Here is a 19,907-nt window from a genome sequence, read left to right on the forward strand (position 1 = left end):
TCTTGGTTATAACTAATTTTTATACGATCCTTGCTAAACAATATGCTACCCACAGACCTACAACATGAGAATCACCTAGGAGCTTGTAGAGATGCAGAAACCTAGGTCATATCCCACACCTACTGACTATGAATATGTATTTTAACAAGAACCCAAAGTGATGCATATCCCCATTAAAGTTTGAGAAGGTTGTATTCGATAGAGCCTTCAGAATAAAATTTCAGTTAGGCTTTCTGCATGCCACCCTCTGATTTACATGTCTTGTCGGTGTCTGCCATTAAACTGGATTTTTTCTTTCTTTTGCCACTTGTTCTCAGATAAATCCTCCTGCTTTCTTTCTGATATCCATAACAGGACACCCCAAGTGTGTGCTTTTTCATTATAGACAAGGCATACAGATGGATTCCTTATTTGCTTTTAGTTTCTTTATGGTCTCGTCCACTTACCCTGGCACACTTTCTTTCAAAGCAGAGAGAAGAGCAGACTGGCCTTTTGCCTTCTTTCATCTTGTTCCTTTCCACATTTAATGGAACAGAAATTACTCTAAATTATTGGCACAATGATGTCAGTCTTCATAATATCCAATACATATTTTGTTCTCTTTTTGTGTAACTTGTTGCTCAACTATATGGGATTCTGGGCATATAAACATCATACTGTTTATTTATTAGGCAATAAATAAATAATTCATTGCTATTTATTATCTGGCAGTTACCCAAATCTTGTATTATGGGTCAACCAAGTAACTAGATACATTTTTGTTTTATTCTTATAATTTTTATAATTAGGAACTTTGTCATTTGGGTTTGGTCAGGTCAATTCAACAATTATGAGTGATATGAAATAAGGCTTTCTGTGAAAAGAAGCCCTAAAATTGTGAGGTGACTGGGAAGAAAAGATTTTAAGATGATAATTAAAAAGTCAAAGAAAAGTTGCTCACAATCTAAATTGTGGATGTGTGCTAGTACAGAGGTTTATGGAAGGCTCTTACTCCTTTGTGGTAGGAGGCTTGAAATTGTAATAGGTCAATCCCACAATCCCACAGGCACTCTGGAAAAAGTCTGGACGTGGAAAGAAGGAAAGAAAGGGAACACTAAAACCTGTGAGGACAGAGTAGGACCTGTGAGGACAACTGACAATTACTGTTCTACCCTGCACCTTCCTGATGCAGTGTGTGGGATGCTGTGAAAATCTGCTGTGTATTCACACATGCATATTCCTGGAAATAGATGAAAGTTGTTACCCCTGGGTCAAACCTTGACAAGTGGAAGAAGAAAGTCAGTTAAAAAAAAAAGTGTTCCTTATAAACGAAACTTCTATAAAAATGGACAAACTAAGTTTGGGTTTTCTAAGATCAGGTCTTCTCAGTTTATTGTGCATCTCTATCTAAATGCTTTAGCTAGCCATAAAAAAATGACAATTTTAATTTTAATTATAACTACCCTAAATATCCTGCAGCTTGTCAAGTATACAAAGGGAAGTCGGGTCACTATTTTGTCAATTTTGTTGTTGTTATCATTGTACTTTTTAACATGTCCTGGTCATGTCCATACTAGAGGCTAGCTCCAGTAATTTCTCATGTTCATTTCTTTTTCTGTCTGTACTACGACGCATCTTTTAAACACTGCTAACATGGCTCTATGTTCTGCACTGATATTTTGCTTCTACTCTGAAATCTTGTCAGTGTTGGGGAGGTATTCTCTAACACATCCCATTTGTTCTGGTTTACAATCATGACACTATCACGCATGTTCCATCGCAAATTTGTTCTTTATCATTCTTATGGATCTTTTTCTTTTTTCTACCATGCTTTATCCCTACTCTTTCTGGAACATTTTTTTTAACTGCTCTCAGCTATACCCTATCTTTCCAGGAATGTATTTATTTCCCTATACACTTTGTATGATATCTGTCAAACAGGCCCACAGGTGATCAATTTATATTAGAGCAATTTATACATACAGAGCCAATATTGGTGTTGACATGATGTAAATGAATAATAAAGATAGTGAAAGATTTTTTTTTTTACTTTGTTCTTATAACTTTCTCATCTAAGGAATATGCTTTCGCATTCTATATTTTTCCAATATGTTAAAAGTCTAGTAGGACCTCATTTCTCAGGATATGGTATTACCAAGTCCAAATAAAGGCTAGAGTTCAGTAGTGTCTAGGGATATGGATAGCAGATGGCAAATAGCATTCAAAGATCAAGACACAGTTGACATAACTGTAAAAGTCATTACCTGCCTTTGTGAGTCAATCCCAGATTGAAGAATTGGGAATAATCTTGAGTAGTGTTACATATCTAAAAATTCAGTATCTTCACAGCATATTTCTCAAGTAATGAGTAAGAAGATATTTATTTAACAAAATAAACACACTAAAAGTGCTAAAAGTAATTTTCTTAATAATTACTATATAGAATTAAGCAATTAAGTATTTTTTAATATTTAATTCACTAGGTATTGAACCATATTCAAAGTTAGACGTCAGGTTATTTTGAATTTTTCTATAGGAATATTTAACACACACATCAAAAAAGCCAACAGGAAGTATAGGAAAAACTAAAAATTCTTAGCAGAGGCTTTTTTATCCATAGCAGCTGTTCCAGGAAGTGACTTGGCTAATATTACTCAATGCAGCAGTAAACTGACTACACTCAGCAATATCTGAAGCAAACATTTAAAGGCTACATGAAACGAATTATTTGTTAATTATGGATATATTTTTCTTATATTCATGAGTAGGATATTTACAGACTAAAGCTGTAAATGCCATGTAACTGCTTTCATACTTAATGTTTACATCTTTTTTCACTTTTGCAATATCGCTCCCTTCTTTCTTTTTCTTCCTACTCAATGGGAGATTTATATTTACACACACTTTGTTTATTTCTAATATCCGCCTTTAATTATTTCTGAGTGTGGTGTTAGTGTTAATTTTTCCCATTAAATATAATGTATAATAAATCCATCCAATTTGTAAGAAAGGCTACTATATCATTCGTTGAATTATCTTAGACCCAACCACGAAAAAATTGATTTTATATAAATTGATCTATATATTATATACATTGATCTATAGGGATCTGGAATCCCTATTCTGTTCTGTCAATACTGTACTTATATCATTATTTATTTATTTTTTTACTGTTTACTTATATTTTGAGAGAGTGCACAAGCGGAGGAGGGGCAGAGAGAGAGGGAGGTATAGGATCAATGTGAGACTCAAACTCACAAACCGTGATCATGACCTGAGCCAAAGTTGGATGCTTAACTGACTAAGCCACCCAGGCACCCCTACTTCATTATTTAGACTGAAATAACTCTTGAAATTAGGCAATAGAAGTCTTACAACTTTGTTCTCCTTTTTAAAAATTGTTCTAGATATGCTATGTCCTTTTGTTTTTCCATAAAATGATGTAGTCAGGATTAATGTCTACATCAAACTTCTGAGATTATGAATGGAAGTGGTTAAGTCTATAGATCAATTTGGCTAGAAATGATATATTTAGAGTATTGATCTTACAATTTAGAAAAGTTGTATATCTCTACATTTATTTAGCTCCTCTTTAATTTATCTCAGCAATATTTATAGATTTTGGTATAAAGTTAGATAATCTCTTCTTTTAATAGGAGTGTTTATTCTATTTTCATGTATGTTTTCACTGATATTATCATATTTAGATCTACCAACTTTTGTCTGTGTATTTTTTATTGTCTATTTTCTACTTTCCATTGGTTTTGTCCTGAATAATAACTAAGAGCTAAAATCCTCTTGTTTTCTCAAGTTTTGTTAACTTTTATTTCATAGGTTTTGAAGCTCTTATCAGATGCATGCATGTTTATAATTGTTATGCCTTTCTGATGTTTTATTGTTATCAAATTTCCCACTATACCTGCGTTATACTATTTGCTTAGATTAGCTGACATGTATTAACACAGCTTTGTGGTTTTCCATGTGTTTCTTTTTTAAGTTTTTATTTAAATTCCATTTAGTTAACAAACATACAGTGTCATATTAGTTTCAGGTGTATAATGTAGTGATTCAACACTTCATACAATATCCGGTGCTCATCACAGCAAGTGTACCGCTTAATCCCCACTGCTATTTAACCCATATCCCCACACCCACCCCTCTGGTAACCTTCAGTTTGTTCTCTTTAGTTAACAGTTTGTTACTTGGTTTGCTTCTCTCTTTTCTTTCCCTTTGCTCATTTGTTTTGTTTCTTAAATTCCACATATGAGTGAAATCATATGGTATTTGCCTTTCTCTGACAGACTTATTTCATTCAGCATTATATCCTCTAAGTTCATCCATGTGATTGCAAATGGCAAGATTTCATTCTTTTTGATGGCTGAGTAATACTCCATTGCATATATATAAACCACATCTTTATCCATTCATCAGTTGATGGACACTGGGCTATTTTTTTTTCCACATGGTATATCTTTTCTTATTGTTTTACTTTTAAAATAACTGTTTTAAATTTTTTTAACATTTATTTATTGTGAGAGACAGAGACAAAGCATGAGAAGGGGAGGGGCAGAGAGATAGAGGGAGACACACAATCTGAAGCAGACTTCAGTCTCTGAGCTGACAGGACAGCTCACAACTGTGAGATCATGACCTGAGCAGAAGTCGGACACTTAACCAACTGAGCCACCCAGGCATCCCTAAAATAATTGTTTTTACCTTAAGTTAGAAACCATGCATTTTTTTTCTGTTTTATCTTTCCTGAAAATTTCCACTTTTAATTGGATTTTTCTTCCATTTTCACTTAAAGAAAAACCAAACCCTATTGGGTTTAGTTTAACCATTTTTGTCTGTTTTCCATTTATCCCATATGTTTTTGGTTCTTATATTTCCTTCCTTCATGACTTATTGTAGGTGGATGCAATACTCTTTTATTCCCCCTGGGATTTAATTTTATTTACCCAATGGGATTTTAGTTATTCTGCTTTATATAACTTTTAGTGCTTGGAGTAAGGATTAGCACAAGCATCTTAAACCATCACAAAGGAGATAGAGTTACTCCTGTACCAAATGAGATAAAGTAGAAGTACTCTGCAACACTATATTCACTTCCTCCCTAGTTCTAATTCCCTTACTTTGATATACTTTACATACTGAGCTCTGTAATTCAGTTTTTTAAAGTTGAAATTACTTGTGTTTCTAACAAATAAATTGGATTTTTAAGAGAAGGATAATTTCTTCATTTTCCCATATTTTAGATTTGTTTCTCTTCGTATTTTTATTCTGGATCCAAAATTTTCCTGTTGCTGTTTACCTTTAGTCTAAAACATATATGCTCTCCTACCAAATTATCATAGTTTTTTTTCTTATTTGAAGTATCTTCATTTCTCATCAAAAATGTTATTTTATTGTCTTCTGGTCCCCTTATTTCTGAAGAAAGGCCAGCTTTACTTTGTGTTGTTAACTTCCTTTAGGTAATACATTGGTATTTTTCTCTGGCTGCATTTAAGTGTTTAATTTTTTTTAATTTTCGACAGTTTGTCTACATCGTTCATAGGTGTGTTCATAATTCTTTGAATTATCATGTTATGAGTCTGTTAAACTTCTTGGAATTGTAAGTTTATACTTTTCCTCAATGGTGAGAGATTTTAAACTATTAATTTTTTTCGGTTGCTTTTGCTTTATTCTCTCTCTCCTTTCCTCCTGTAGCTCTAATTACACATTTGGTATACCACCAGATATTTTCCCACATATGACTCAACACATTATCACTTTATTGCCATCCATCTTTTTTTTCCATTGGTCATAGCAGATTAGTTTCTATTAATTTATCTTCTAAAGTATATTTCCTTTTAATTTTTCAACATGATGTAAAGCTCATGTAGTACATTTTAAATTTTAGATATTATAGTTTTTACTTTAAGAATTTGTACTTTTTATAGTTTTTTTTTTTTTCTCCCAAGGATTCTTCCCCATCTCTCTACTCATTTTGACAGTATTTTGCTTTAGGTCCTTGAACATGTTTATAACACTGCTTAAAACCACCTTCTGTTAATTCTAGCCTCTGTAATTTTTTTTAGCTTCTACTTACTTATTTTTCTCTTTTCTATTGGTCTATATTTCCTCTTTCTTCATGTTTCTCTTATTTTTAGTTGAATACTCTATATTGTGGATCATGCATTGTAGAGCTCCTCATAATTCTGTTATATTTCATTGAAGAATTTTTATTCTCATTTTAGTAAATTTTCAACCTTAGCTAAACTTAACTTATGAATTCCATCCCTATTCAAAAGTAGCTAACAGGAGCTGAAATTCCTGCTCAACTTTTTTAATGTCTCCAGTGGATGTGTCTGCTGGAACCCTTGGAGAATCCTCTGCATATGTATCATTCAGGTGTCTTTCAAGAATTTATGCATAGTTTACACAAACATTTATAAAATCTTCATGCTTCTTCCTATCTTGGGCTCTCCCTCTAAATTTTTACAAGCTATGATAGCCCCAGACTTAATTATATGATCCATGGTTCCCATTACATTTTGTTTAAATTTTACCCACAGCAGATTTTTTTTTATTTTATTTTTTTTCAATTTACATCCAAATTAGTTAGCATGTAGTGCAATAATAATTTCAGGAGTAGATTCCTTAATGCCCCCTTACCCATTTAGCCCACCTCCCCTCCCACAACCCTTTCAGTAACCCTCTGTTTGTTCTCCATGTTAAAGAGTCTATTATGTTTTGTACCCCTCCCTGTTTTTATATTATTTTTGTTTCCCTTCCCTTGTGTTCATCTGTTTTGTCTCTTAAAGTCCTCATATGAGTGAAGTCATATGATTTTTGACTTTCTCTGACTGACTAATTACGCTTAGCATAATACCCTCCAGTTCCATCCACGTATTTGCAAATGGTAAGATTTCACTCATTTTGGTTGTTGAGCAATACTCCATTGTATATATATACCACATCTTCTTTATCCATTCATCCATCGATGGACATTTGGGCTCTTTCCATACTTTGGCTATTGTTGATAGTGCTGCTATAAATATTGGGGTGCATATGTCCCTTTGAAACAGCACACCTGTATCCCTTGGATAAATACCTATTAGGACAATTGCTAGGTGATAGGATAGTTCTATTTTTAATTTTTTGAGGGACCTCCTACTGTTTTCCAGAGTGGCTGCACCAGCTTGCATTCCCACCCATAGCAGATTTTTTTTGTTTGGATTATAGCTACATTAGTCTTCAAAATTTGGAGACTATCCTCAAGTAAAATTCACATAAATGTGGATCTCATATAGTATAGTTTCCATCTCTCATGGATACATCATTCTAATTTATGCCTGCTTTTGGTCAGTCCCCAGTGCCTTCAAACTTTTTCTTAAATCTGGAATTTACAAATGTTACTTTGACACCAGAACTTGAACTTCTGTTTGATTTTACTTGAAGACTTCTTTGGGTTTCATTTTCAGGAAGATAATGCATGCTTATCTATAAATGGATCAATGGATGTAAAGAATAACTAACAAGATGATCTATAACAAACCAAGTTTTGGGGCTCAGCTTTTTCTGTAGTATCTGAATGTTAGGAGGAGGCTGTAGGCAGATTAAAGAATTTGTGTGTGTGTGTGATAACCCAGAGTTTGCCACAAACTTAACACTGAGAAATGAGTACAGAAGACCAATTTTTCCATAGGTTTTTCCTTTCTCATTGGATTTGAATACATTCCAGGAAATGTGTATGGTAAAATTAGGATTATTCAGAATGCCCAATATAAATCTGATATACATATCTAGAAAAAATTATAGTTGATATTATACAATACTAAAATATAATTTTGATATTAATTTTTGGAATAGAATAAATACTGAATTATAGTACATATTTTAAAATTAATTTTTGTGGAGAAATTATTTTTTTAAGATTTTTTAAGTTTATTTTTATTTATTTTTAGAGAGAGATATTGAGCAAGCAGGGGAGGGGCAGAGAGACAGGGGGCCAGAATCCCAAGCAGGATCTATGCCGTCAGTGCAAAGCCCCACACGAGGCTCAAACTCATGATCCATGAGATCACAACCTGAGTGGAGATTAAGAGTTGGCAGCTTAACCCACTGGGACACCAGGCACCCCTGGAATAATTATTATAACAGTTACAGTGAAGCACATTCATCTTTGCTATATATGAGTGAAAATGATTAATTATGCAATAAATAATTATAAACTATAAGTATAAACATCTGTATATATTAGAATTAAACTGAGTTAAGTGATTTTGGCATAAACCAGATATTTTCTTTTGTATAATGCTTATTTATTTATTTTGAGAGAGAAAGAGTGTTCACGCATGAGTTGGGGGAGAGGAAGAGAGGGAGAGAGAATCCCAAGCAGGCTCCATGCTCAGCATAGAGCCCAATACTACTACATCTTAAATGTAGTACATATCTAAGTACATTTAAGTACTAAATCTGAGGCTTATATGAGAGCCTGCTCATTTCCTCCAGCTTCCCAGGAACCATGCTTAATTACTCACGCAGCTCCAATCACTGTACTGCTTCTTGTCCCTCATCAACCATGTGTGCAGCTCCCTCTCAACACCCGAAAGTTCTTTATTTCTATTTCACTGTGCCTATTTCATTCAGTCCTATCCTTTACCTTTGCATTGCTAAACTTCCCTAAAGAGCAATTTTTACCTATTTTTTCTATATCCTAAGTCTGAATGACATCTCAACCCACTATAGCCTGCCTTTCATACATATTCTTGTATAAAATTATTCTTTAAAAGGCTATTAGTGATCTTCTTAGCTTTGTATCCAATGGTGATGCTTCAAAACTTAACATACTGGGCTTTTCATCTTCATCTGACACTCTTTCACCTTATCATTATTACATTCATCTTTCCCTGTTGACATCTACATATTTCTCAAAGTATTTTCTCTTACTTCTTTAACTTTCCAAGTGCTTATTATGTCCATAACTCTCTGTATAAGGAAAACACTTTTGTGTTTCTCCTTTCCCTCAAAGCACAGCATGCTTCACTTCACTTCTTGACCCCAGATATTGGGGTTTTCCATACAGCCAGCAAATCTCTGACATCAGCTTAGATCCTACAATTTAACTCAGTTTTGACACTATCTACCTGCTCCTCCTTCCAGGTGCCAGTTACAAATATAAGACTGTCCCCTGTAATTCTGACAGACTAGCTATAAATCATAGTTCTTTTGATTCCCTTCTTGGGTTTGATAATTTGCTAGAATGACTCACAAAACTCAGAAAATCATTTGTGCTTACTGATTTATTATATTTAAAAAAGAATATGATAAAGGATACAGATGAACAGCTAGGTGAAGAAATACATAGAGCAAGGTCTGGAAAGCTCCCAAGCATAGGAGCTTCTGTTTCCATGGAGTTTGGGTGCATGACTTTCCCAACACATGAGTGTCTTACCCAATCTGGAAGCTATCCAAACCCTTATTTTAGAGATATTTATGGAGGCTTCACTACAACATGGTCCATCATTAACTCACTCTTGAGCCCTTCTTCTCCTCCTGGAGCTTCTAATTATGGCTTGATCTTTCTGGTGACCAGTGCTTATTCTTAATCTATCCAGGAGTCCACTAGAAGTTGCCTCATTAGGATACAAAAGACGTTTCTATCCCCCAGGAAATTACAACAGATTTAGGAGCTCCTTGTCAGAAACCAGGGTCAAAGAGCAGATATTTGAATAAAAGATTCCCTTAGTGCTCTTGTAACCTAGGAAATTTCAAGGGTTTTAGGAGGTCTGTACCAGGAACCAGAAGATCTAAATAGAAAGATAGATAGATAGTAGATAGATAGATAGATAGATGATAGATGATAGATTTTTTCTATTATTTTATACATCTACTATCAATTTACATGCAATTGATTTCAAAATCACTGTATCAATGCAAAATTTCTTACAAAACTCTAGATAAATCCTGAAGTTCCTGTTGAGTATCTCTGTCTGAATAAACACAGAACCTCAAATGGAATGTTTAAAAGTAATTAACTGTCTCCTCCAAATTCTCATTTGTATTTTCTATCTCACTGAATACTACCAATATCCCAACATGCTGTGGAGGTAAAACCTTGGTAGTTTCATTAATCCTTTATCTTTACCCTGTCTACTTCATCTGCAGTAAATTATTAAATTGTGTCAATTTAGCTTCTAAATATTGTTACATTTATCCATATCTCCCCATCCTCTTTGACACCGCTTTAACTTTTTCACCTGGACTATTACAACAATATCCCAACAGATTCTGTGGAGCCCATTTTCTTCATCATCATACTTTTTTATCTGTTATTTATTTATTTTTATTTGAGTATAGGTGGCACACGATATTAAATTAGTTTAAGGTGTACAACTTAGTGACAACTTTGGCAAAGTACAACTTTGGCAAAATTACACATTCTGGTATGTTTACCACAAAGTTCTGTTACATCACTATTACAATATCATTGACGATATTCCTTATGCTGTGCCTTTTATTGCTGCTACGTACTTAATAAAAAAAGAAAGAACTGACTTGTCTGTTTCAATTCAATGGATTGAATTTGACCACACTCTTAATAGATGGAGTTTTCATCATCACCATCATCATCATCATCATCACCATCTCATTGATTAAAAGCATACCATGTGTCAGGTGTTATAAATAATTTACATAAGCTATACAACCAAGTGGGTCATAATGCACATATTACAGGAAACTAAGTTTTATATTAAGTAACTTGCTAAAAAATAATGAAGTTTGATTAGAATTTAGTCTCTATGTCATTGCCCTTGTTTTCTTCATTTACTTTGTTATAATTTACAATTATATTCTTTGTTCAATTTTCCTGTTAACTTTTTTACTCTTCCAAGACTGCATAAACAAGAAAACAGTGATCTTATCTGCTTTGACCATGACTATATCCTCAGTGCTTAGACTAAGACCATGCACACGACAGATACTCAATAAACAATAAGGAAACCCAGCAAGGCTAGCTCTGAAGCCTGTGCTTTTATGTTACCTAGTACACTGTGCTGGTCAAATGAATGTAGGTGATTTTCTTTTTGGATGCTCTCTAATCTTTCAAAAGGCAGTATATCTGTTGACCCTGGATGCAGGTACCTAGGACTGAGACTATTTATTTAGTCCACTCTTGTCACAATATTACTTTTAGAAAACGACTCTAAAAGTCAGAAATTAAAACACTAACCAAATATTCCCATATTCATATATCTGAAGATCAGCTGAAATTCACTGGGCTAGACTAGAGTTAAAGAATTTGGGCTTGAAAACTTCCATACTCATTCTATGAAGCCAGAATTACATTGATTCCAAAACCAGACAAAGACCCCACTAAATAGGACAACTACAGACTAATTTCCTTGATGAATATGGATGCAAAAATCATCAACAAGATACAAGCCAAACTGGATCCAACAATACATTAAAAGAATTATTCACCATGACCAAGTGGGACTTATACCCAGGATGCCGAGTTGGTCCAATATCCACAAAACAATCAGTGTGATACATTACATCAATAAAAGAAAGGACAAGAACAACATGATCTTCTCAATAGATGCAGAGAAAGCATTTGACAAAATACAGAGTTCTTTCTTGGTAAAAACCCTCAAGAAAGTAGGAAGGATCATACCTCGAGATCATAAAAGCCATATATGAAAGACCCACTGCTAATCGGATCCTCAATGGGGAAAAACTGAGAGCTTTCCCCCTAAGGTCAGGAATAAGACAGGGATGTCCACTCTCACCACTTTTATTCAACATAGTATTCGAAGTCATAGCCTCAGCAATCAGACAACACAAAGGAATAAAAAGCATCCAAATCGACAAGGAAGAAGACAAACTTTCACTCTTCTCAGATGACATGATACTCTATATGGAAAACCCAAAAGATTCCACCAAAAAAACTCCTAGAACTGATTCATGAATTCAGCAAAGTAGTAGGATATAAAATCATGCACAGAAATCAGTTACATTCCTAAACATCAATAATGAAGCAACAGAAAGAGAAATAAAGGAATGGATCCCATTTACAATTGCACCAAGACCATAAAATACCTAGGAATAAACCTACCCAAGAGGTGAAAAATCGATACATTGAAAACTATAAAAAGCTCATGAAAGAAATTGAAGAAGACATAAAAAATGAAAAAATATTCCATGCTCATGGATTGGAAGAACAAATACTGTTAAAATGTCAATACTACCCAAACCAATCTCCATATTCAATGCAATCCCTATCAAAATAACACCAGCATTCTTCACAGAGATAGCACAAACAATCCTAAAATTTGTATGGAATCAGAAAAGACCCCAAATAGCCAAAGCAATCCTGAAAAAGAAAAAGAAAACCAAAGCTGGAGGCATCATGATCCCAGACTTCAAGCTGTATTAAGGAGCTGTAATCGTCAAGACAATATGGTACTGGTACAAAAACAGACAGATCAATGGAACAGAATAGAGAGCTCAGAAATGGGCTCACAAATGTATGGTCAACTAATCTTTGACAAAGCAGGAAATAATATTCAATGGAATGAAGACAGTCTCTTCAGCAAATGGTGCTGGGAAAACTGGACAGTGATATGCAGAAGAATGAACCTGGACCACTTTCTTACACCATACACATAAATAAACTCAAAATGGATGAAAAATCTAAATGTAAGGCAGGAAGCCACCAAAATTCTAAAGGAGAAAGCAGGCAATGATCTCTTTGGTCTCGGCCATGGCAACTTCTTACTCAACACGTCTCTGGAGGCAAGGGAAACAAAAGCGAAAACGAACTATTGGGACCTCATCAAAATAAAAATCTGCACAGCGAAGGAAATAATCAGCAAAACTAAAAAGCAACTGACAGAATGGAAGAAGACATTTGCAAATGACATATCAGATAAAGAGTTAGTATCCAAAATCTATAAAGAACTTAACCAAACTCAACACCTAAAAAACAAATAATCCAGTGAAGAAATGGGCAAAATACATGAATAGACAGACACTTCTCCAAAGAAAACATCCAGATGGTTAACAGACACATGAAAAAATTCTTAACATCACTCATCCTCAGGGAAATACAAATTAAAACCACGATGAGATAGCATCTCACACCAGTCAATATGGCTAAAATTAACAACTCAGACAACAGATGTTGATGAGAATGCGAAGAAAGAGGATCTCATTTGCACTGCTGGTAGGAATGCAAATTGGTGTAGCCACTCTGGAAAACAGTAGGAGGTCCCTTGAAAAATTAAAAATACAACTACCCTACGACCCAGCAATTACAGTACTATTTATCCAAGGGATACAAGTGTGTTGTTTTGAAAGGGCACATACACCCCAATGTTCATAGCAGCACCACAGACAATAGCCAAAGTATGGAATGAGCCCAAATGTCCACCGACAGATGAATGAATGAATAAAGAAGATGTGTTATGTATATGCAATGGAGTATTACTCAGCAATCAAAAAGAATTAAATCTTGCCATTTACAACTACGTGGATGGAACTGGAGGGTATTATGCTAAGCGAAATTAGCCAGTCAGATAAAAACAAATATCATAGAAATTCACCCATATGAGGACTTTAAGACACAAAACAGATGAACATAAGGGAAGGGAAGCAAAAATAATATAAAAACAAGGAGGTGGACAAACGTAAGAGACTCTTAAATACAGATAACAAATTGAGGGTTGCTGGAAGTGTTGTGGGTGAAAGAATGGACTAAATGGGTAAGGGACATTAAGGAAGCACTTGTTGGGATGAGCAATGGGTATTATACATAGGGGATGAATCACTGGAATCTACTCTTAAAATCATTATTGCCCTGTATGGTAACTAACTTGGATGTAAATTAAAACGTTAAGTAAATAAATAAATACATACATATGTACATAAAAATTTTAAAAATAAATAATAAATAAAAATAAAGGCTTGGGGCTTTAGCCTCCAGTTTGGTTTCTGATCTGCTCCACATGTTTTCCAATATGTGGTTAAAGATTGAATATACAAATGGACACATACCAGACCACATGTAAAAAGACATCTCTGGCCCACAATCTGCAACAACCAGCCCAGGAAACAAATACATTACCTTCAATAACAAGCCCGGGATTCTAGCCTACTATCTGCAAGTCAGATCATGGGAAGTCCAATCACTGTCTGTAGCAATGACTCTAAGAAGCCAAGCATAACCCATGTAACAATAAGACCTAAACATCAGGACTTGATTAAATAACTGACAGCTCCCCTAAACTTTGTTCCCACTTCTAGTTAAGATCAACTAGAGAAATCCAGGCATATCTCCTGACCAATCACATAGGATGCCCCACTTCTGGTTAGCCCACCCACAGCTTCATCATGCCAACAGCCTACAACCAAGGGCATATCTGAAGTCTTCCTTTTAGAATGTCCACTATAAAGCTTTCCACTCCCATGTGTAAGAATTTCTCTGTATTCATTTACTAACATTAAGCAACTGATTACTTGTCTAGTTTGTTCTGTATGTACCTATTTTTTTGAAGTTATATTCATCTTTGTTTTATCTTAGAGAGAGCAAGAGAGTGTGTGAGTGGGGGAGGAGGGGGAGAGGGAGAGAAAAAATCTTAAGCAGGCTCTATGCTCAGCATGGAGCCCTACACGAGACCTGATCCCACGACCCTGGGATTATGACCTGAGCTGAAATCAAGAGTCAGAGGCTCAACTGAATGAGCCACCCAGGCTCCCCCGTAAAGTAATATTCATCTTATTGATGATTGAGAGTGCAGCAGCATATACAATATCAGCAATGTGTGAGCGGATTTTTTTGCAGACACTCAACACAGCTTGTTATCAAACTTTGTGATCTTTAAAATTTTTGATTCGCATTTTTATTATTAGAATGAGGATATATTTAATATATATAACATATAACATATATAACACATTATATATAACACATTATATATATGTGCATATACATATATATATATATATATATATATATATATATATATATATATTACTGCTCATCAAAAGTAGACATTATTTCTCTGACTTGGAAGAGTTTAAAGCTTAGGACATATAGCCATGGTGTTGTTTGTTTTTTGAAAAGGAACTTTAGATACATTTTAGATTAGTAATTCAATATTTTTCCTTCATACATTTGGAAATATCTTATTTAGAGAGAAAAGTTAAATAATCATAGCTGCTTTTATAAAAACCTATTTTCTTGAATTCCAATGATTTTTTTCAGGATGGTTCTTGCTGAACCTATACTTTGTTCCTTTCCATTAATTTTATACTAATTATGATCATGGAATTTAAGATTTTTATGTTGATTTTAAAATAATTTGACTTACAATAAGACACAGTCCAAACATCTTTCTAATAGAAAACATTTTATTGTAAATTACTTGTCTCTCACATCACAACAGATTGAGGTCAAAATGATTCAAATATATCATTTCACTCCTAGTAACAGGGAATTTATGACATATCAGGAACACCATGCTCACTAAGGATGCTAAAATTCCCATTTTTTTGGGTGTGCTTTTTTTTTCTTTTTGATTGCAGTGGTGCTATAGTATGCTATTTTCTCTGATACTGGTTTTCTCTGATGAAATTTTTGGTATAGGTGAGAGAAGGGAAATCAAGCAGGAAGACAGAAATAGTTCTTTATAGTTTTCAGATAAAATTTCTTTTCACTTAAATTTTCTCAACCACATACATTAATTATAATAATGACATCAATCTCTAAAAGAGTTTGGGAAAGACAATCACCTAAGTTACTAATAAGCTTTGCCAACACTTGGAATTCTTGGAGGAAAATCATCTAAGAAATAGAAAATACAATTGAACAACAGTGACCACAGCATCAGTAGAAACTTCTCAGTGTTTCTGCAATAAATAGGAAGTGAAAAAAGAGATGTTTTTGACCACAAAAGAATGAGAGCATTTATAAGTGGTTTAATGAAATGTAAATTTAAATGGAAGAAAAAAAGAGAGATTAAGTCGTTTACATTGCATTCACTGACTGTTTTGCAAGTTTTGAAATATATTTTTAAGACACATATTTCAGGTGTGAAGTTATATGAGATTTTAATTTTGTCAACAATACTGTATATTGAGAAGGCACCAGGTGTCAGGCAGTGTACCCTGGGGATATCATGAGTAATAAACAGAAAAGCAAAACCCCATGCTGTTACAAAGTTTACATTCTTGAGGGAGACAAAGAAAATAAATGGCATAAACTAAACCGTAGTCATTAAGTGCAAACTGCTAAGGAGAAACATAAGAAGGGTAAGAAATGTCAGTGAAGGGTTGTTGACACTTCAGGTAAGGCTTTCTGAGCAGGCGATTTTCAATGAAGAACCGGAAGAAAGTAAGGGAGTCAGCTGTGCAGACATCAAGAATACTCAGAGAGGTGAGAGTAAGAACAAGGATTAAGGCAGATAACGTGCCAGATGTTTTCAAAGAGCAGGAAGAAGAGTGTGGCTAGAAGACAGGATAAACACACAAGGGTCACAGATGAGAACAGATTAAAAACAGAGCCAGGTTATGAAAGTCTCTTAGGTCACGGCAGGTGCATTGATCTTCACTCTGAGAAGGGAGAGCCTCAGAGACATAACATAAAAAGATTTATATTTTATGTTCTACTATTTAGATATACCTATAGTGATAAGCAATTATACTTACAAGTGAGACTAAAAGGGAAATGCCTGGGTCATATCAAAATGAAAAAATTCAGAGTTCTATGTGATACATAGGTGTTGTTAACATACGAGTTCACAGATAAAAGGATTGGACTAGGAGCGTCTGGGTGGCTCAGTAGGTTAAGTGTCCAATTTTTGATTTCAGCTTAGGTCATGATTTTACGGTTTGTGAGTTTGAGCCACACATGGGACTTTGTGTTGGCAGTGCAGAGCCTGCTTAGGATTCTCTCTCTCTCCCTCTGTCTCTCCCCTCCTGCACTCATTCTGTCTACATTATATCCAAGGCTTTGACTATAGTTCTGTTGTGAACTGGTTTAGGTTTAGGATAATTACCACCCAATCTAAGTTCTAACATGGGAAGTACTGATGTCATTAATGGGGAAATGTTCTTATCAAAATCATGGCATTGCAACTAGACCAGGCATTAATCTGTTTTGGATGACTTCTCATTTTTAGTGGAATTTCAATCAATTTTAAAATATCTCATTTTTCAGATGAAAGAAATAACTTTCATTTTCAGAAGTAGCAACAACTCCCTTAATACAAGTGTGAAAGAAACAGTGACCAATTAAACGTTAGGATAAGTTTTGTCTTTTACAAACATATTGAAAACAATTTTGACTACTTATAAAAATAAGTTTTAGGAAAAAAAGCAACCACTGGATTTACAATAAAAATCTTAGGCACAAAATTTAAAAATAATGACTTTTAGATGCGTTAATGTTAAAAAGAAATACTGTAAAATACTGATATTGCTAAAAAGCAATTGGGTAAATAGAACAAAATATATGTGTAAAATAGCACACTTTATTAATTTATTTTGACAAGTATAATTGAGTTTTAACTATTTGTGAGTTTTATGAGTTTTCCATATGAGGTAAATGGGCTGTAATGTCATTTTTAAAAACCATGAAATATTTATTATTATCAACTTATGTCAGCATCCCATTACTGAGATTATTCTTGAAAATAATCTTGAAAAATATTCTTGAAAATCCTGAATACCAGATGCATTTGTTAAATATACTGTGCTTGGAGCTTAATTAACCTGGCAGGGATTCAGTATATAATCATCATATGTCTCAACAAGAGGCCCAATACTATTTATTAAGACATTTTTCTCTTGTTACCTCAGATTAGAGGAAAAAGATAAATAATTGTATGCTGATATTGCACACAATCATTTAACAAAAGTCACTTTACTAAATTCAAGAATTATATGTCAAAAATATCTATGCAACCTTATTCTTAAACTATATTGGTAAGCATAATAATTGATCATGAACTCTGTCATGATATTGGACAAAAGATTTGACCAGACTAATAAGTAAAATCCAGGATAATTTTGAATATAATATACTGAATACTTCAGTACAATATAGAAAGTAAGAGAAATGGAAGAGAATAAAGAGGCTAAGGAAAATAAAAGGCAATATTATACAGTAAATAGAGTCCAGTAATTCCTTAATATCAAAAGTTAAGAGGCAACTGGTGAAAATTTATTGAAAATAAATTTAAATGAACTAATGACAGAGCTACAAATAAGTCAAGCCAATAATATATTTTCAAGTTTACAGGAGATAGATTATACTTTATGCTTGTCTTCAGAGACAATACTTAATTAAATTAGTTGATAATGTCCTTCTTTGTGTCCCCAGTGAGCTATGTTCTCTATAGCTAGTAAAAAGCCTAAAACATTAAATGGGATTTAGTGAATTGGCTACCCACTAAATTATGAGTTTCTTGAGAGTTGAAATTATGTTTTATTTATTTGTTCTAGTGCTTTCTTTAGTGCAGTAACGGCTCATTAAGGAAAGCCTAAAGGACTGGTCTGAATCATTGTCTTCCTTCTTAAGAAGTCACCCATTTTCTCCTGTTCATTTTAGTTGTTTTTTTATCCCCAATGATTCCAATAAAAATGTTACCAAATGGATCATTTTATTATAATTCAGTTATTATTTCTACGTCCACATCTTAATTTGCCTTTTGGCATCACTTGCAATAACTTAATATTCCCTTTTAGGATAACTGTTTCTAAGGATTCTTTGGCTTGTAGGTTGACTTTGTTTTTTGTTTTTGTTTTTCCCCAATCTCCATATTTCTTTTATATTATTTCCTTTGTGACTTCTGTTACTTGCTTTCATTCTCATGTTTTGGAACTTATTAGGACTTTGTCCTCTTATATGTTCATCTGAGTTCTCTCCATAAGGGAGCTCATTATCTTTGCAATTAGGAAAAAAAATCTAAATGGGATTTCTGTTTGATTTTGCTCTGAATCCTTCCTTTCTCCTTTACTTCATTTATTACACTCATTCTCACCACCCTGATGGAACCATGCTGGCCAAATAATAGGCCATTATATATGCCACAAGAGAGACTGCTAGAGCTCACCACTATCTATGGTATGTTCTTGTGTTTTTTATTTTTATTTTTTTTTCTTTGTATGTATTCAGCATGTAAATCAGTCCTCTGGATTTAGTTAATGCCATGAAATTGGCTCTGGCCAATGAAATATGGGTGGAAGTAATTCATATCATCTTTAGACATGATACTTATAAGCTTTGATATTCCATAGTTCTTCCCATGTCTTCTGGCCTGAAGCAGAATATAGGGAGAATGTTTAATTCAACAGGGAGTGCTAAATTATACATCCCTTCTACCTAACCATTGTTTGTTGGGGGGGATCATTTGCTGAATTATTGGGGTTCTCATTTTCTGTTTTATTTTTTAATGTTTTATATAGATGAATGCAGTTTATACAGATGAAGACAGTTTGCACTTTTGCATTTCTCTGGGAAAAGATGACAATTTTGTTTGTCAGGTTTTTAGTTCAAGAGCATCTCTTTCCTTTAGTGTAGCAAAGTATGGTTTCTTTATTGGATAACTATTTGTTCTGGGGAAAATTTGGAGAAAATTTTGGAGAAAATTTGGACTTGAATCCAAGCTCTAACAATAATTTTTGTCCAAAGACACAAATATGCACACTTGGCCCATGAATCCTCATTACCTACAGAAACAACCCAAAGTATCTTAGCTTTATATTCACCACAATTTGTCACAAAAACAATATCTTGCCTTCTTACTCTTATCTTCTCAACACGCTGATAGGTCTACACTGTAACCTATAATATGAAAAAAAGATACACTTTTAGTGTTTCTTTACATGTTTAGTTTTCTTTTTTCTTGTACTGTACTAAGTTATCGTTTCTTCATGTTGCT

This window comes from Felis catus, chromosome B3 (assembly GCF_018350175.1).
Source record: "Felis catus isolate Fca126 chromosome B3, F.catus_Fca126_mat1.0, whole genome shotgun sequence".
NCBI classification, from domain to species: Eukaryota; Metazoa; Chordata; class Mammalia; order Carnivora; family Felidae; genus Felis; species Felis catus.